Raw genomic sequence first — 17,349 nt, 5'->3', positions numbered from 1 at the left:
TGTTGTTGGACTCAGTCATGTCCAATTCTTTGTGACCCCATGGACTAAAGCACTCCAGGCTTCCCTGTCCTTCACTATCCCCTGGAGGTTGCTCAAACTCATGTCCATTGAGTTGATGATGCCATCCAACCATCTCATACTCTTTCATCCTCTTCTCCTCCTGCCCTCAATCTTTCCCAACATCAGGGTCCTTTCCAATGAGGAGGCTCTTTGCATCAAGTGGTCAAAGTATTGGAGCTTCAGCTTCAGCATCAGTCCTTTCAGTGAATATTCATGGTTGATTTCCTTTAGGATTGACTGCTTTGATCTTCCAAGGGACTCTCAAGAGTCTTCTCCAGCACCAAAATTCGAAAGCATAAATTCTTGGGCACTCAGCCTCCTTTATTGTCCAACTCTCACATCCATACATGACTACTGGAAAAGCCAGAGCTTTGATTATACGGACCTTTGTTGGCAAAGTCTCTGCTTTTTAATATGCTGTCTAGGTTGGGAAAATCCTCTGGAGAAGGAAATGGCAACCCACTCCAGTACTCTTGCCTGGAAAGTCCCATGGAGGAGCCTGGTGGGCTACAGTCCATGGCGTCACAAAGAGTCAGATACAACTGAGAGACTAACACCAAACACTGAACTCTAGGTTTGTCATAGCTTTTCTTTCAAGGAGCAAGGGCCTTTTAATTTCATGGCTGCAGTCACCATCCACAGTGATTTTGGAGCCCAAGAAAATAAAGTTTGTCACTCTTTCCATTGTTTCCCTATCTACTTGCCACGAAGTGATGGGACCAGATGCGATGATCTTCGTTTTCTGAATGTTGAGTTTTAAGCTAGCTTTTTCACTCTCTTCTTTCACCTTCATCCAGAGGCTATTTAGTTCCTCTTTAGTTTCTGCCATTAGGGTGGTGTCATCTGCATATCTGAGTGGGTTTTTATAATTACAATTCTGATAGTAGAGCAAAGGATGGCTTGGTGAGAGAGTAAGGTGACCAGTTAGGAGACTATGGCTATAGTCCACATACATTGACATTGACATTGAAGTCGCTCAGTCGTGTCCGACTCTTTGCGACCCCATGGACTGCAGCCTACCAGGCTCCTCCGTCCATGGAATTTTCCAGGCAAGAGTACTGGAGTGGGGTGCCATTTCCTTCTCCAGGAGATCTTACCAACCCAGGTATTGAACCCAGGTCTCCCGCATTGTAGGCAGATGCTTTATCATCTGAACCACCAGGGAAGTCACATAAGCGCCTACAAAGACCTGAAAGAGTAGGGATGGAATGAGGGAGCTCTATTGAAAAGATATGTAGGATGGAGATTGGCACCGCTTAGTAATGGACTGGCAGCGGAGGTCTCTTGTACAATGAAGAATTTGGCTTTTGTCCCTAGTTTCTTACAGGTAATCTTGAAATCTGGAATTTCCCAAGTGACAGTAGTGTCTTTATTATTCATGGTGGGGCCCTTGGACCACAATTGAGTTATGCTAATAAGGTGACTCATTGTGAGCCCCTAGAAAGTTTCAAGATAGGGACTGGCCACACCAGAAGGACCAGTCATGCAGTTTGGAGATTGAAGCTTTGAGCCAAGTGATATATGCTAGACCTCTGAACTTTGGGGAGGGGAAGAGAGATTAGAATTATTTCAATCACATGGCCAAGGAATCCAGCAACCAATGCCTCTCTAACGAAACCCTAATACCAGTAAAAACTCTGGACACTGAGACTTTAGTGAGTTTTATGGCTAGTGATGCACATTGATGTATTGGGAGGGTGATGCATCCTGAAAACACAGAAACTTCACACTTAGGGCCTTCACCTGCGGTTCTTCTTTGTGCTGGTCCTGATTTTTATGTTCTTATCATGAACTGTAATCAGAAGCATAGCACTTTCCTGAGGGTCATTCTAGCAAATGATCAAATCTGAAAAGGTCATGGGAGACCCTCCAATTTATAGCCAGTTGGTCAGAAGTGCATATGACATCAGTCAGTTCAGTTCAGTCGCTCAATCATGTCTGACTGTTTTTGACCCCATGGACTGCAGCACGCCAGGCTTCCCTGTCCATCACCAACTCCCAGAGCTTACTCGAACTCATGTCCTTTGAGTCGGTGATGTCATCCTACCATCTTATCCTCTGTCATCCCCTTCTCCTCCTGCCTTCAGTCTTCCCAGCACCAGGGTCTATTTTAATGAGTCAGTTCTTCGCATCAGGTGGCCAAAGTATTGGAGCTTCAGCATCAGTCCTTCCAATGAATATTCAGGATTGATTTCCTTTAGGATTTGATCTCTTTTCAGTCCAAGGGACTCTCAAGAGTCTTCTCCAACACCACAGCTCAAAAACATCAATTCTTCGGTGCTCAGCTTTCTTTAGCATGTGACATAGTAACCCCTGAACATGTAGCTGAAATCTAAAGTAAGGACAGCCTTGTGGAAGAATGTGCACCTAGCCTGTTAAATGTAACTTGTCTAGCTAGTGTCAGGATTGTGTGGCAGGGTGAAAGCAAACAAGTCAAGGATGCCTTTAGTTTTTAGATTAAAGGTATAACAAACCCAATAAGAGATGCAGGTCTGAGTCAGGGCAGAGGAAGGTGAATTTGGTGTTATGCTTATCAACTTTGAAGAGTCTGTTGTCCTCAGGGTTGATATGTCTAGAAAGCAAAGCAGTTGGGGTTCAGGAGAGAGTATGGGCTGGGGACGAAGATTTTATGGTGCTCAACTAACAGGCTGAAATAGGAATCTTTCTGCTTTATTGTCCTCTAAGGCTCCTTGTTCCTTCCATTCACTTCCCTCCCACTCTACAGTTTTCCTGTGTCTTTGTCTTTTCTACACGTCCCCCCACCCCACCACCACCACCAAGTTACTCCTTTCTCTTCATTCTCTTCCCACTCTGGCCTGAAGTGGCCCTTGGAACTGCCTTCCTGCCCAAATTTGAGCCAATAATCTGGAGAGGCTTAACAACCAGAAGGCTCTAAGCACACCCTACCCCACCGTGTGTGCAATTAATCCTCAGTGCTCACTGATTTTTATCTGTTATCTACCTACATGACTTTGCCCTTTCTACCTTTTCTTCTGCCTGGGGAGGGCACAAGTGTGATTCTTTGCAGGTAGAGTTTGTCTTATCACTTTTGCATAATATAACATGATGAAAGGTCATGTTTTTAAATGCCAAAGACATTCATTTTTCTTCCCAACAAATAGTTGAACACCTAGTATGTGTGTAGTGTTAAGGATATGAAGATGGAAAGACGATTGTTTACAGTCTGAAGGAATATGAACACTTACTTGCAAACCAAATTTTTCTCATCATGTGACTATGTGTAAATTGTGATTGAGGAGGTAACCTAATGTAAAGCCATCTTATAGTTGACAAGAGTGATACAGTCAAGATGAGTCATAAGTCTCTTTACTGTCTCCTCAAGTATTTGTCCATAGGGACTTCCCTGGTGGTCCTCGGCTAAGACTCCACACTCCCAATGCAGGCGGCCCAGGTTTGAGCCCTGGTCAGGGAACAAGACCACGTGTCACAACTTAAGAGTGCTCACGCTGCAACTAGAAGATCTTGCACACTACAACGAAGACTGAAGATCCTGTGTGCCACACATCAGATCTGCTGCAGACAAATAAAGACAAATGCTAAAAAAATGTCCGTAAGAAGAAACTGGGTTTCAGAAAATAAAATATTTCTCCATTTTTGGACTTTACATTTTGGGATTTTAAACTTTTAGATTTTTAAAACATTTTTTATATTCTTTCATTTATTATATTTCATGTACATGTATATTATTTTATATGAATATATGTTCACATTTTATGATATGTGTTTTACATAGTATATATTATATATCAATAAACTTTTCCCAGGTGGCACAGTGGCAAAGGATCCACCTGCCAGTGCAGGAGACGAAAGAGACATGGGTTCAATCCCTGGGTCGGGAATATTCTCTGCATTAGGAAATGGCAACCCATTCCTGTAATCTTGCCTGAAAAATTCCATGAACAGAGGAGCCTGACAGGCTATAGTCCATTGGGTCCCAAAGAGTCAGACATGACTAAGTGACTCAGCATGCACAAACTTTTCCTACACAGCTGTCTTTCCCCTTTCTCTGACACTCCTGTGAATATAGACATGTGGTCTAGGGAAAGAGGAAGAATTATTTGGGACAAGCTCTATGAAAGTAGAATGCAAACAGATCTGTAGGAGCTGCAAATATGGTCACTTGTCACACTTGTCAAAGCACAATGCAAGGACTGTCTCTATTTCTTGCTACTCTGGACCATTCAAAATCTGACAGCATTAGTGTGACCTGGCCTATTAGAATGCAGAATCCTAGGTCCCAGCAAGACCTACTGAATTAGAATCTGCATATTTAATAAGAAACCCACATCATTTAAACTTACAATATATGCTGTTGAGAGTCCCTTGCACTGGAAGAAGATGAACCCAGTCAATCCTAAAGGAAATCAACCCTGAAGTTCATTGAAAGAACTGATGCTGAAGCTGAAACTCCAATACTTTGGCCACTTAATGCGAAGAGTCAACTCACTGGAAAAGACTCTGATGCTGGGAAAGACTAAGGCAAAAGAAGAAGGGGACAGCAGAGGATGAGATACTTAGCTAGCCAACTCATCACTAATTCAATGGACATAAATTTGAGCAAACTCCAAGAGGTAGTGAAGGACAGGGAAGCCTGGCATGCTGCAGTCCATGGGGTTGCAAAGAGTGGGACAGGAGTTAGCGATTGAACAATAGCAACAAAGTTTGAGAAGCACTATTCAGATTTCCGAACAAAGCTAGTGGAGGTGATGGAATTCCAGTTGAGCTATTCCAAATCCTGAAAGATGATGCTGTGAAAGTGCTGCACTCAATATGCCAGCAAATTGGGAAAACTCAGCAGTGGCCACAGGACTGGAAAAGGTCAGTTTTCATTCCAATCCCAAAGAAAGGCAATGCCAAAGAATGCTCAAACTACCGCACAATTGCACTCATCTCACACGATAGTAAAGTAATGCTCAAAATTCTCCAAGCCAGGCTTCAGCAATATGTGAACCATGAAATTCCTCATGTTCAAGCTGGTTTTAGAAAAGGAAGAGGAATCAGAGATCAAATTGTCAACATCCTCTGGATCATGGAAAAAGCAAGAGAGTTCCAGAAAAACATCTATTTCTGCTTTATTGACTGTGCCAAAGCCTTTGACTGTGTGGATCACAATAAACTGTGGGAAATTCTGAAAGAGATGGGAATACCAGACCACCTGACCTGCCTCTTGAGAAACCTATATGCAGGTTAGGAAGCAACAGTTAGAACTGGACATGGAACAACAGACTGGTTCCAAATAGGAAAAGGAGTATGTCAAGGCTGTATATTGTCACCCTGTTTATTTAACTTATATGCAGAGTACATCATGAGAAACGCTGGACTGGAAGAAACACAAGCTGCAATCAAGATTGCCAGGAGAAATATCAATAACCTCAGATATGCAGATGACACCACCCTTATGGCAGAAAGAGAAGAGGAACTAAAAAGCCTCTTGATGAAAGTGAAAGTGGAGAGTGAAAAAGTTGGCTTAAAGCTCAACATTCAGAAAACGAAGATTATGGCATCCGGTCCCATCACTTCATGGGAAATAGATAGGGAAACAGTGGAAACAGTGTCAGACTTTATTTTTTTGAGCTCCAAAATCACTGCAGACGGTGATTGCAGCCATGAAATTAAAAGACACTTACTCCTTGGAAGGAAAGTTATGACCAACCTAGATAGCATATTCAAAAGCAGAGACATTACTTTGCCAACAAAGGTCCGTCTAGTCAAGGCTATGGTTTTTCCTGTGGTCATGTATGGATGTGAGAGTTGGACTGTGAAGAAGGCTGAGCACCAAAGAATTGATGCTTTTGAACTGTTGTGTTGGAGAAGACTCTTGAGAGTCCCTTGGACTGCAAGGAGATCCAACCAGTCCATTCTGAAGGCGATCAGCCCTGGGTTTCTTTGGAAGGAATGATGCTAAAGCTGAAACTCCAGTACTTTGGCCACCTCATGTGAAGGGTTGACTCATTGGAAAAGACTCTGATGCTGGGAGGGATTTGGGGCAGGAGGAGAAGGGGACGACAGAGGGTGAGATGGCTGGATGGCATCACTGACTCGATGGACGTGAGTCTTGGTGAACTCCGGGAGTTGGTGATGGACAGGGAGGCCTGGCGTGCTGGGAATCATGGGGTCGCAAAGAGTCGGACACGACTGAGCGACTGATCTGATCTGATTCAGATGTTCCACGTGGAATTTTGTGAAATGCTATTATTACACAAGGAGAATTGGATTTCAATCCCTCTGTAAACACTGACTGCCTGGTAAAGACTCGATGTGATGGTTGACATGTTTAATGAGCTGGTGAAAAGAACTGATCACCTTTGGCTTGAGCGCATTCTCCCACTTCAAGTATGGAGAAGACTCTTGAAAGAGGGACCTCTGCTCAGCATAGTTGTGCAGAGATGGGCTTTGTATTGGTGGTGGACCTGAGCAAAATGTTGATGCATCCATTCTTGGAATGGAGGTCAGGGAGAAGTGTGGTCCCATGAGAAACAAGGCCTGTCCATCAATAACTGAGTGGCAGGACACTTTTAGAGCCCAGACTTTCCCTCCCTTCATGGTTTAAAAGGCAACTTTCCCTGGATTCAGAATTCAGACATTCCCTGTTTAGGTTTCAGCTTTTGGGGTTTTGTCTGGGATTGAGATCTGTGTCTTTAGACTTGGGGGCTAATGGTTGGGTTGTCATCTGGAACTTGATTATATTGTAATTCCTCATAGTCACCTGGGGAACTGGGTGCTCATGGAAAGTACACTGGTTAAGAAGTATGGCTGGTAGTTCCTTGCCAGGCCCCTCCCCTGTGTTAATTTCCCGTGGCTGCACTAATACACTATCACAAAGTTGAAGGCTTAAAAAAACGGCTTACTCTCTCCTAGTTCTGAAGGCCAGAAATTGGAAGTCAGTCTGTCTACAGGGTCGTGCTCTCTCTGATGGCTCTAAGAAAGAACCTTTCCCTGACCCTTCAGTTTCTGATGACTCTAGGTGTTCCTTGGCTTTTGGATGCACAGCTCCAGTCTCTTCCTCCTTCTTCAGTTGGATTTCATTTCTATCTTTCTGCATCTTCTCTTCTGTCTCTTAAATTTGTCATTGGATTTAGAGCCTACTCAGATAACTCAGGATAATCTCATCCTGAGACCCTTAACTTCATTACATCTACAGAGATTCTTTTTCCAAATAAAGTTTCATTCACAGGATCTGGTTTAGAATACAGGGATATTTTTGAGGGAATCCACAAATCAATTCACTGTTGACTCTAACAAGCTGTGTGGCTCTGGACTGTTATTGTTATTTAATCACTAAGTCATGTCTAACTCTTTTGCAATCTCATAGACTACAGCCCACCAGACTCCTCTGTCCATGGAATTCTGCAGGCGAGAATATTGGAGTGGGTAGCCATTTCCTTCTCCAGAGGATCTTCCTGACCCAGAGAGTGAACCCACGTATCTTGCATTGGCAGGTAGATTCTTTACACTGCTGAGCTGCTCTGGACAGCTATCTACAAAAAAGTCAAGCCTCAGGTTTCTCATCTATGAAATGAGATCTGTATTAACAATAGTGCTAATATTTTCTGGTTCTTTTACTTGAGTGCTCTATTCCTAGGCAGAATAGGACAGTTAAAGGGTATATCATCAAGTGTGTGTTTTAAATAGCATCATCCTTATGGTTCTGGGCTTCCCTGATAGCTCAGTTGGTAAAGAATCTGCCTGCAATGCAGGAGACCCCAGTTCAATTCCTGGGTTGGGAAGATCCCCCTAGAGTAGGGATAGGCTACCCACTCGAGTATTCTTGGGCTTTCCTTGTAGCTCAGCTTGTAAAGAATCTGCCTGCAATGTGGGAGACCTGGGTTCCATCCCTGGGTTGGGAAGATCCCCTGGAGAAGGGAAAATCTACCCACTCCAGTATTCTGGCCTGGAGAATTCCATGGACTATACAGGCCATGGGGTTGCAAAGAGTTGGACATGACTGAGCAAGTTTCACTTCACTTCACTTATGGTTCAGTGTTTTTATATTAATTCTTTAAACAAATATTTGCCCAGGATGCAATTCCCAGAAAGGTGTTGGACTCCAGTGATAATTGAAGAAAATATAAGATTCCTGTCCTCATGGAGCTTATATTCCATGTTGGTTTACATTCTCTCTTACTGGAGAAGAGACACCATTAAGAAGTAACCAATAAATACTCAAGTTGATTAGGTGATCTATGTTCCATGAAAGGAATTAGGTTGACAGGCTGACTGGGAAGACTTCTCCAAAGAAAGGACATTCAAGATGAGATATTAAAGATGAAGAAAAGTCAAGAATAAGATGGTTCAAGAAGCTGAAAGGAGGCCCATATGACTGGAGTAGATGTTTGAAGCCTCCACGTGAAAAGTGATCTATGGAGAGCAAAGCTGACAGCACAGATGACAAGGCTCGAAGGGTTTTGATGGGCGCGATGTCAGTAGTGTGCTGTGAGTGCCCCTGTAGCCCTGTAGTCAGGGACTGCTAGGCACAAGTCTGGTATCTGGCTCAGGGAAGATGTTGGTCTCCATAACTTGCCTAAATCCAAAGAGTTAGAAAATAGAAAGGATGGGATTTGAATCCAAGAAGTCTGACTCTGGACCTGGACATCACCTCCGTGCTAGGGTGGAAGAGTGAGAGAAGTCTGTGATGATCTCCTAGGACTCAGCTTAACTAACTGGGATAGATGAGGCCATCAACACAGGTAGAAAAAGCAGGTGAAAAGGCAGGACTTTTGTTTTAGGGTTGATGTGGTTGCTGCTGCTGCTAAGTCGCTTCAGTTGTGTCCGACTCTGTACAACCCCATAGACGGCAGCCCACCAGGCTTCTCCGTCCCTGGGATTCTCCAGGCAAGAATACTGGAGTGGGTTGCCATTTCCTTCTCCAGTGCATGAAAGTGAAAGTGAAGTGATTGATGTGGTTAGTGCTAAGTTATTTTTACTCCTATGTTAAAACTCCCAGTTTTTCTCTAAGGGAATGTAAAAAAATTTCTTCTTTTCTAATTTCCTACCTTCTTTATTATACTTTGTAGTAATCGTTAACTCTGATTTTTTCAAAGACAATACACCAAAGAAATCTTACAAAGAAATTGTATAAATGCTAGGTGGAGGGAAGTCCACTGGTTAGGACTCAGTGCTCTCACTGTGGTGGCCCAGACTCAACCCTGGTTGGGGAACTAAGGTCCTGCAAGTTGCGTGATGTGACAAAGAAAAAAAAGAAAAAAAAAAAATAGATGGAACACATCTAAAATAGATCGAAAGTCAGAAATGAAGCTTCATAGCTTTGTCTGATCTGTTTGGCCACGTTCTGTCCTTAGCAATTGGAGTTGATGGCTTGTAGTGGGGCAGGGGGCACGGGGTATACAATCTAGGACTACTGGGAGTTCAGACTCCATGTGTCCGATGCAAGCTAATTGGCAAGTGCCCAGGTGTTTCATGTCCTGAGTTTTTTAGGTTCCTGGCAGCCGCACCTATGATTTGGCATAAACCCTGCTCCCTTTCTCCTGACCCACATCGGTCTTGTAGTCATTGGGTGCTCCAGGAGTATCACAAAAGTTAACCAAGAACTTCTTCAAATAGCTTCTTCATCTGTAGCTAATGGTGAGCAGCTTTTGAACAATGCTGCTTATTCAAATCTTCTTATTCAAAGAATCAAAAGCAAAAGAGCTGCCCACCCAAAATCAGTCTCCCTGGACAGCAGGTGCCACTTAAGATATCACATTTTTCTTGTTGGTTCTCTTCCCTTATGTCCCTCATCCTGAACAAAGGCTGCTTTTGCCCCTTAGGCCCAGGCTGTTTGTTTTTTGTATTCAAGGCCTGGTTTCTGAAAATATCAGAGGCTTGACTCACAAAAGAGAGACAGTTTTAGAATCTTTTATGATCATTCTCCAGTCCAAAAAACTGGGTTTCTAAGACACAGAAACTGAGGACCAGCAAGAGTTTTCTTTTGTATCTTCTTCTCTGACTCTCTCCCAGGGTTGCTTGGACTCATCAGTCTCAGATAGCATATTTTTGTCATCCAAATAAAGTCACAGACATAGAAAATAATACTATAATCACCAAAGGGGAAGGGCTAAATTAGGAGTCTGGGATTAACAGGTATCAGTTCAGTTCAGTTCAGTTCAGTCACTCAGTCATGTCCAACTCTTTGTGACCCCATGAATCGCAGCACACCAGGCCTCCCTGTCCATCATACACTACTCTACATAAAATAGATAAACAGCAAGGGTCTACTGTATAGCACTGGGAACTCTATTCAATATCTTTTAATAACCTATAACTCTTTCTCCCCTCTCCAAAATCTCCTGGCTCATCTTGACCATTTTTTTTACTGTCTTTTCTCCCACACTCTGTTCATTCCACGTGAACCCACCAAGCCAGGCCAGGGTTCTCTAGGTTCTGCCCTCACTCAGAGTCGCTGTCATGTCTGACTCTTTGCAATCCCATGGAGTGTAGCCTTCCAGGCTCCTCTTTCCATGGAATTCTCCAGGCAAGAATACTGGAGTGAATTGCCATTTCTTTCTCCAGAAGATCTTCCTGACCCAGGAATCGAACCTGAGTCTCCTGCATTGCAGGCAGATTCTTTGAGCCACCAGGGAATGCTTCACTCATTACCTTGTTTTATAGCACAAGTTGCAGACACTGAGCTGGCTGTTCAGAATTTGGTATAGATTGAAAGAGAAAGAGGTTAAGGGGTGCTCATACCACTGATATATTCTACATAACACACTAATTTGTTGCCTTTCAAACTAAAAGAAACTGAGGCTCGGATACGGTGGAGAGGAAGGGAGCAGACCCAGAGCCAGTCAATGACTGAGCAGATTTCTCTGGCACCTCAGGCTTCATCTTCCCCGCAACCTGGACAGGATGTCTTCCAGGCCTCCTGAGTTGTCCAACCCTGCTGTCTCTGTCTTGGATACACAGCTTATAATCTTTCGTGGTTCTCATGAGCTTGGGGATAGTAATGACTGGTCTAGGTGCTGATAGAGACACACACAAACATCTTGTGGCCTTGAGACTGGCTGCTTCTTTCATGTCTCAGTCACAATAGCATGAAAAATCCTCCATGGATATAAATCCTCAATTGGAGTGAAAAGCTGAAGTTGGCAGCCAATATGTAGCATCAGGTGTTTCTACCTCCAAAATATTTGGCCTGTCACCCATGGCTTATAGGTGAACACAATCCCCATCTCCTGCCCTCCAAACATCTCTAGGCTTACATGTCACTGAGAAAGAGACTAGTTTCTTGGCAAGTCCCTTTCAGAAGTTTTCAAACCTCTGTTTTAGCATATGGCTATGAGGAAAGCCTCAAGGTGACCGAGATCATCTGTCCTGGCTGAGCTGTGACCTGGATATGTAAAGGTCTGGGCATATTCAACCAGCATGAGAGTAACTGCTTTCCAGCCCTTCTGCATTCAGAGCTTTCAGAATATCATGAGCTCACTCTGGTTTAGTTCAACTAACATTGGTAAATTTATTGTGTACCACATACCAGGATGATTTGAAGGAGACAGGAAAAGCATACTTTCAAAAAACTTGCATTTCAGTGGGTGGACAGGCACAAAAAGGAATCATTTTGAATTCACGTTGATTGCAGTAACAGGATGAACACTGCCAGAGAAGCTTGGATCTGGGGCTCTTAGCTCAGCCTGATGAGAGCAGGGATTCCTAGAGGATGTGACAACCAAAATGAATCTTAAAATGTGTGTAAGGTGCCCAAGGAGGAGGAAGAAGGCATTCTATAATACAGATGCAAAGCAACACAGTATATTTGAGTCCTACAAATGATTCTGCATGTGAGAGCACAGCAAAGAAGAAGAAAAAAGAGAAGTCTAAGTAGAAACTGGCAGTGAAGCTGCAATGGCAGGAAGAGGTTGGATCACAGAGCCTTGTGTACTTTCTAAGACACTTGACCTTATGCCAAGAAGACTGTGGAGAGCCAGAAAAGTTTTCAGCAGGGAGTGACAAAGTCAGACTTTGATCTTGCCAGGGATCTTGGTTTTAACTGAACTATTTATTTTAGTTTTTGGATTAGGAAATATTTGCATATCTGGACTTTTGTAACCGAGGGTCATCATCAAGGTGTAACATGGCTTGTGTGAGAGTGTTTGGGCTCTCCCTCTCAGATGAACTTTGCTGGCTGATTTATTTTTTGCCCTGGATCCAGGGGCTCTGGTCCCGCCAGTCACTGGCACACAGCCCAGTGCCCAGCACCCTACCCTCCCAGCACTGCCTGGTGTCAGGCTGCCTTCCACTACAAGCCAGACTTGACTAGCTCCTTTTTATCCCTTACAGTTCCGACAGTGAGAGTCTTTGGGTAGACTTTTTTCTTTCTTATACTCTGAGGAGCATTTGGCAGCTTTATATATATAAAACAAACCCAGGTCTCCTTAAGTCAAGAATTTAAAACACTTTTTTTTGTTTGTTTCAAATTTCCTTGAGAGAAAAACATGTGTTTCTTGGAATGAGAGATACATTTGCTGTGATGAAGAGCTGTTTGCCAGCTATTGAAGATTTTTCCTTCGGAAGCACTGAAAGTAGACACAAGAGCCCTCAAACACCGAGAGAAGAGGTTTCCTTTTGAAAATGCCCATGGTCTGCTCTGAGTGATGAGATTTTGGATCACTGTGAAAATCTACCTTTGTTTAATGGACTTATTTAAATCTGAAGAATCTCTATGGGTGCACTCCAAGTTCTCCTCATGGGGAGATCTTGGACATGGCATTCACTTTTCTTGAGGCAACATCTCTCAATAAATGTATTTTCCCCTCAAGAACCTGCTGCTTTAAATCTGTTAACACTTGGTTCAGTATTCTGTTTCAATTTCTGTATCAAATGCTGGAATGGAAAAGAAATGCAAATCTATGGTCAGATGGGTGTGAGATATTGGTGGCTTGGAAGCAATAAATTTTTTGAAAAGATATATTTAAAGTTACATAATATAAAGTAAAAGTTGTTTGTATAGATAACATACTTCAATAAATTTTCTATAGCTGTACAAATATCAACAAATGTCTTAGCAGCCTTAGAGGTCTGGAGAGGCACAACCCTGTTTACCTGTACCCAGAATGAGTAGAATTCCAATGAGGGCTCTGAGGGACAAATGTGAGAGAATGTGTGTGAGAACACAGCCGTGCTCTGAGGTGGAGGTGCTTGGTGCTGATTCTGCCCACGTGTGCCGCCCCCCCACGGGGAAGGGAAGCTCAGAGGTGCTGGGCATCTTGAGAACAGGAGACGGAAGGGGAAGTGGGACCAGAAAAGAGTGTGTGGTCTGCGAACACTTACCTTTATGCATAAATTGTGGCGCGGTGAGCTTCAGGGATTCTCAGTAATCCAGTTAGTTCTCCTTTCCTGCTGGTACAGAAAAGAATGAAAGTGCATAGAGAGACTCGAATTCCCCAGCTCTGCGGAACTTGGAGAGGAAAGAAGGCATTTTGCCCAACATCAAGTATTTCTCTTGAAACTAGCTAGAATTTCTGACAACAAAGGAGAAGGTGAATTATTAGGGGGACAACACGGGAAGCAGGAAAGAATAAAGAGGGAATATTAGACTAACTCAGGACAGAGAGGAAACGTCTTCACTAAGGCAGTGACCCAGAGACAGATTTCTGAATTTAGAATGAGTAGAGGGTAACCAAGGAGATACACCAGTATGTGGAAGGCTCTGACGGGATTTTCACTGAATTGCAAACAGCCTCCCTACTGCCCTGCATACGATGTTATGCCTGAGGGGTTTTCAAGGCTCCATGACTATAGAAGAAATTTTCAGGATGCAGCAGTGCATGCCTGTCATTCTGGTGTCCCATCTGCCCCACATCCCTTTTCCCACTTCTGTTAATAACACTGTCTTCTTTCCTTTGGAGAAATATTCTTATCCCATGATCCAGTCCGTCACCAAATCTCAACTTTCTAGTCAAAAATGGACTTGCCATCTCTCTGGAATGGACTTGCCATCTGTCTGGCCGCAAGGATGAGCTCAAACATGGGCACATGACTCAAGATGGTTTAGTCAAGCCTTTCCCCAGGATCATTCCCATGAGGAAGGCCCTTCATCTCTCTGGGGCCACATGAGGTGAAAAATTGTAACTCTTGAATTGCTTTTGGATATATTCCTGCCTTGTAGAGAAGTCTGTCCTCAATGGGAAAAATATAGACATAAAAAGCCAAATAGATGTGAGTGATAGATGGAGAGAGAATCTGAATACATCACAATGCAGATTTACCCACAGTTCCTACAGCTGTTCTTCCATCCCGTGATCTATCCCAGGGTCTTTCTGATAAACAGCCTCCCTCTCTTCCTTTTTTTACCTTAAGCTAGTCTGAGATGGCTTTCTGTTATTTTCCACCAGAAGATTTTTTACTAATACCTCTGCAAAAGGAAAGTAACTTCAACTAGAACTTCAGTGGCTGTCTCCCTGGCATGATGGAATAAGAAAGGCCAGTTGCCTGGACCATAGAGGTTATGGGGGAGAAGGGGTGGCAGTAATGTCCATTATAAATGGATTCATTCAGTTGAACAAAGGGCTTTTATAAAAACAGTGCTAAATAGAAGTTGGCATCTCTCTCTCTCTCTTTCTGGTTTTGGTCTACTGGAGACTGAACATCTCATGAAAAACCAAAACAAGCCAAGAAAACATTAGTGCTAGGCTGCTTCACAAGATACATATACAAATACAAATACAAAATACAAGAAAACATGTCTTAAGAGCAAGGATTGCTTTTTATAAAAAGTGTTTTCATGTAAGAGACTATGGAATTTTTTCTACTTGCTTTTTAGAGACAGTAAAATAGTGAGAGCAAGAGCAAGTGAACAAGCAAAGGAGAGAGAGAGAAATATTGATTCAAATGTTTTTCACCCAAAAGCCAGGGAATAGACTATTTAGATCCTTTGGTTGCACAGTTCAATGATATAATTTTTGCTTGCTAATGGTAAACTGACTTCACTATAACTCTGTAGCCACAGAAGTCCGCCCTGAAAATATAACATGGCAAGATCTAAACTTGCAAAACATATACAAGGACTTATCACTTCTACATAAAGAACTCCAAATGCACTTAGTTTAATTTGCCAAAAGTGAATTCATACACAGTGTTTTAAGAATACATCTCTTAGACAACGTGAGGCACAGTTCAGCCGCTCAGTCATGTCTGACTGTTTGCGACCCCATGGACTGCAGCACACCAGGCTTCCCTGTCCATCACCAACTCCCGGAGCTTACTCAAATTCACGTCCATCGCGTCGGTGATGCCATCCAACCATCTCGTCCTCTGTCATCCCCTTCTTCTCCCACCTTCTATCTTTCCCAGCATCAGGGTCTTTTCCAACGAGTTGGTTCTTCGCATCAGGTGGCCAAAGTATTGGAGTTTCAGCTTCAGCATCAGTCCTTCCAATGAATACTCGGGACTGATTTCCTGTAGGATTGACTGGTTGACTCTCCTTGCAGTCCAATGGACTCTCAAGAGTCTTTTCCAACACCACAGTTCAAAAGCATCAATTCTACCTTGAGTCCTGAAAAGTTAGCACCTGAGACGCTCCTTTAGATGTGTGCCACTAGATGGCGTATCAGGCTAACTCGCTCCCCTTCTCTGAGCAACTTGCTAGCTCCCTCTACACCTCCTGCCATATTTGGTGAGTCACCTCAGGCCACCTGATAAACACTCAGGAAATGCTTAAGACCAATTCAGCAGAAAATATAACTCACCTAGATGGTATGATGAGTATTATTAGGATGCCTCTGCCAAGATTTTTTTCAGAGCCTGAAATCAGCCTACTTCTTTGTTTCTTGGATTGAATGGATTTAAAAATCTGACTTTGGGGGCTTTCCTGGTGGCTCACCGGAAAAGAATCCACCTGCCAAGGCAGGAGACAGGGGTTTAATCCCTGATCCGGGAAGATCCCACATGTCACAGAGCAACCAGGCCCATGTGCCACAGCTATTGGGCCTGTGCTCTAGAGCCCGGGAGCCATGGCTACTGAGACCATGTGCCACGACTACTGAAGCCTGTGCACCCCAGAGACCGTGTTCAACAACAGGAGAAGCCATGGCAACGAGAAGCCCGTGCACCGCAAGTATAGAGCAGCTCCTGCCCACCACAACTAGAGAAAAGTCCACAAAGCAATGAAGATCCAGCACAACCAAAAATAAATAAATTACTAAAGATTTTTTTTAAAATATGACTCTTACATGAAGCAAATGGAAATCAGTAGGGTTAAAACATTAAATAGTTGATTTTTCCCCCACAACTGCCTAATTCTAACCCTATGGGTCAAGCCCTTCCTTGCTTCATGAATGAAATCTAGATCCATACTTTCTTTGGTCACTGTTGAATAATACATGGCATTCTATTCACCTTCAACTCACCCAAATAGTTTTAGTTCTGTAATTCAAATGATGATTCTTTTATAATGATCAAACTGCACAATTTGTAAAATTAGACTTCTTGCTCTCCCCTATTGTAGGATCACTTTACTCTAGAAGTTTGCATTAGAGAGAAATACATATACTGTCTAGATTTTCCCACTTAGCACTTCCATTCCTTCTTCCCTCGATCACTTATTCTTTTTGGATCCTCCAGGGCTGCTGTGTGTATGTATATAGATGTGGAGTTACTATGGAGAGAACAGGACAGGTAAGGAGAAGGAGCAAGAAATGTTTTTCTTGACTGGCATCAATATAATGTGACATTTTACCAAACATGAATTCACAATCAAAAACTACAAAACATATAAGGAGATAAGAAACCACAAGTGAGAATGAGCAGACCCATAAAGACTTCAGATATTGGAATTACTGGGGATAAAGTATAAAATTAGTACATTTAATATATCCAAAGAAATAAGAGGAAATTGTATAGCAGTAAGAGCAAGACACTATTGCCAGTGACCATACTGATTTGAAAAAGAACTAAATTGAATTTTTAAAAATGAATACCTTACAGATATTTATTAATTAAAATTAAAACTCAAAGGAAAGAGATTAGAGGAAACTAAAGAGAAAAATAGTGAAATGGAAGATAAACTGGAAGGAATTACCCAGAAGAGAGCACAGAATGATGAAGGTGAAAAATACAAAAGATGGCTTTAAACAGTATGTAGGACAGAATGAAAAGGTCTAATATACATTCAATCAGAATTCTCAAAAGAGAGCTAAAGGGGAGAAGAAATAGTTGACATATTAATGCCTGAGAGTTTTTCATAATTAATGAAAAATCCACAGATTCAGGAAGCACAACACATTCTAATGTGAATAAGTAAAAAGAAATCCATAACCAGTCACATGTTGATTA

The 17,349-nt window shown here is 42.7% G+C and overlaps 2 long non-coding RNA genes across 2 annotated transcripts in view; one reads left to right on the top strand and one right to left on the bottom strand.

The window, feature by feature from the left end:
* The window catches only part of LOC113883264, a 112,447-nt gene that overhangs the window by 38,658 nt on the left and 56,440 nt on the right, over positions 1-17,349 (top strand). The gene's annotated exons all lie outside the window — the stretch shown is intronic.
* On the bottom strand, positions 11,512-15,258 carry LOC113883269. Its single transcript, XR_003508613.1, has 2 exons — positions 13,348-15,258; positions 11,512-11,730 (listed from the first exon to the last, which is right to left on the bottom strand). It is a non-coding gene; the product is annotated as an uncharacterized LOC113883269 (long non-coding RNA).

The sequence above is a fragment of the Bos indicus x Bos taurus genome, chromosome 3 (assembly GCF_003369695.1).
Source record: "Bos indicus x Bos taurus breed Angus x Brahman F1 hybrid chromosome 3, Bos_hybrid_MaternalHap_v2.0, whole genome shotgun sequence".
NCBI classification, from domain to species: Eukaryota; Metazoa; Chordata; class Mammalia; order Artiodactyla; family Bovidae; genus Bos; species Bos indicus x Bos taurus.
Note: the sequence above shows the minus strand (reverse complement) of the source record. Positions and strands in the feature narration are given on the sequence as shown.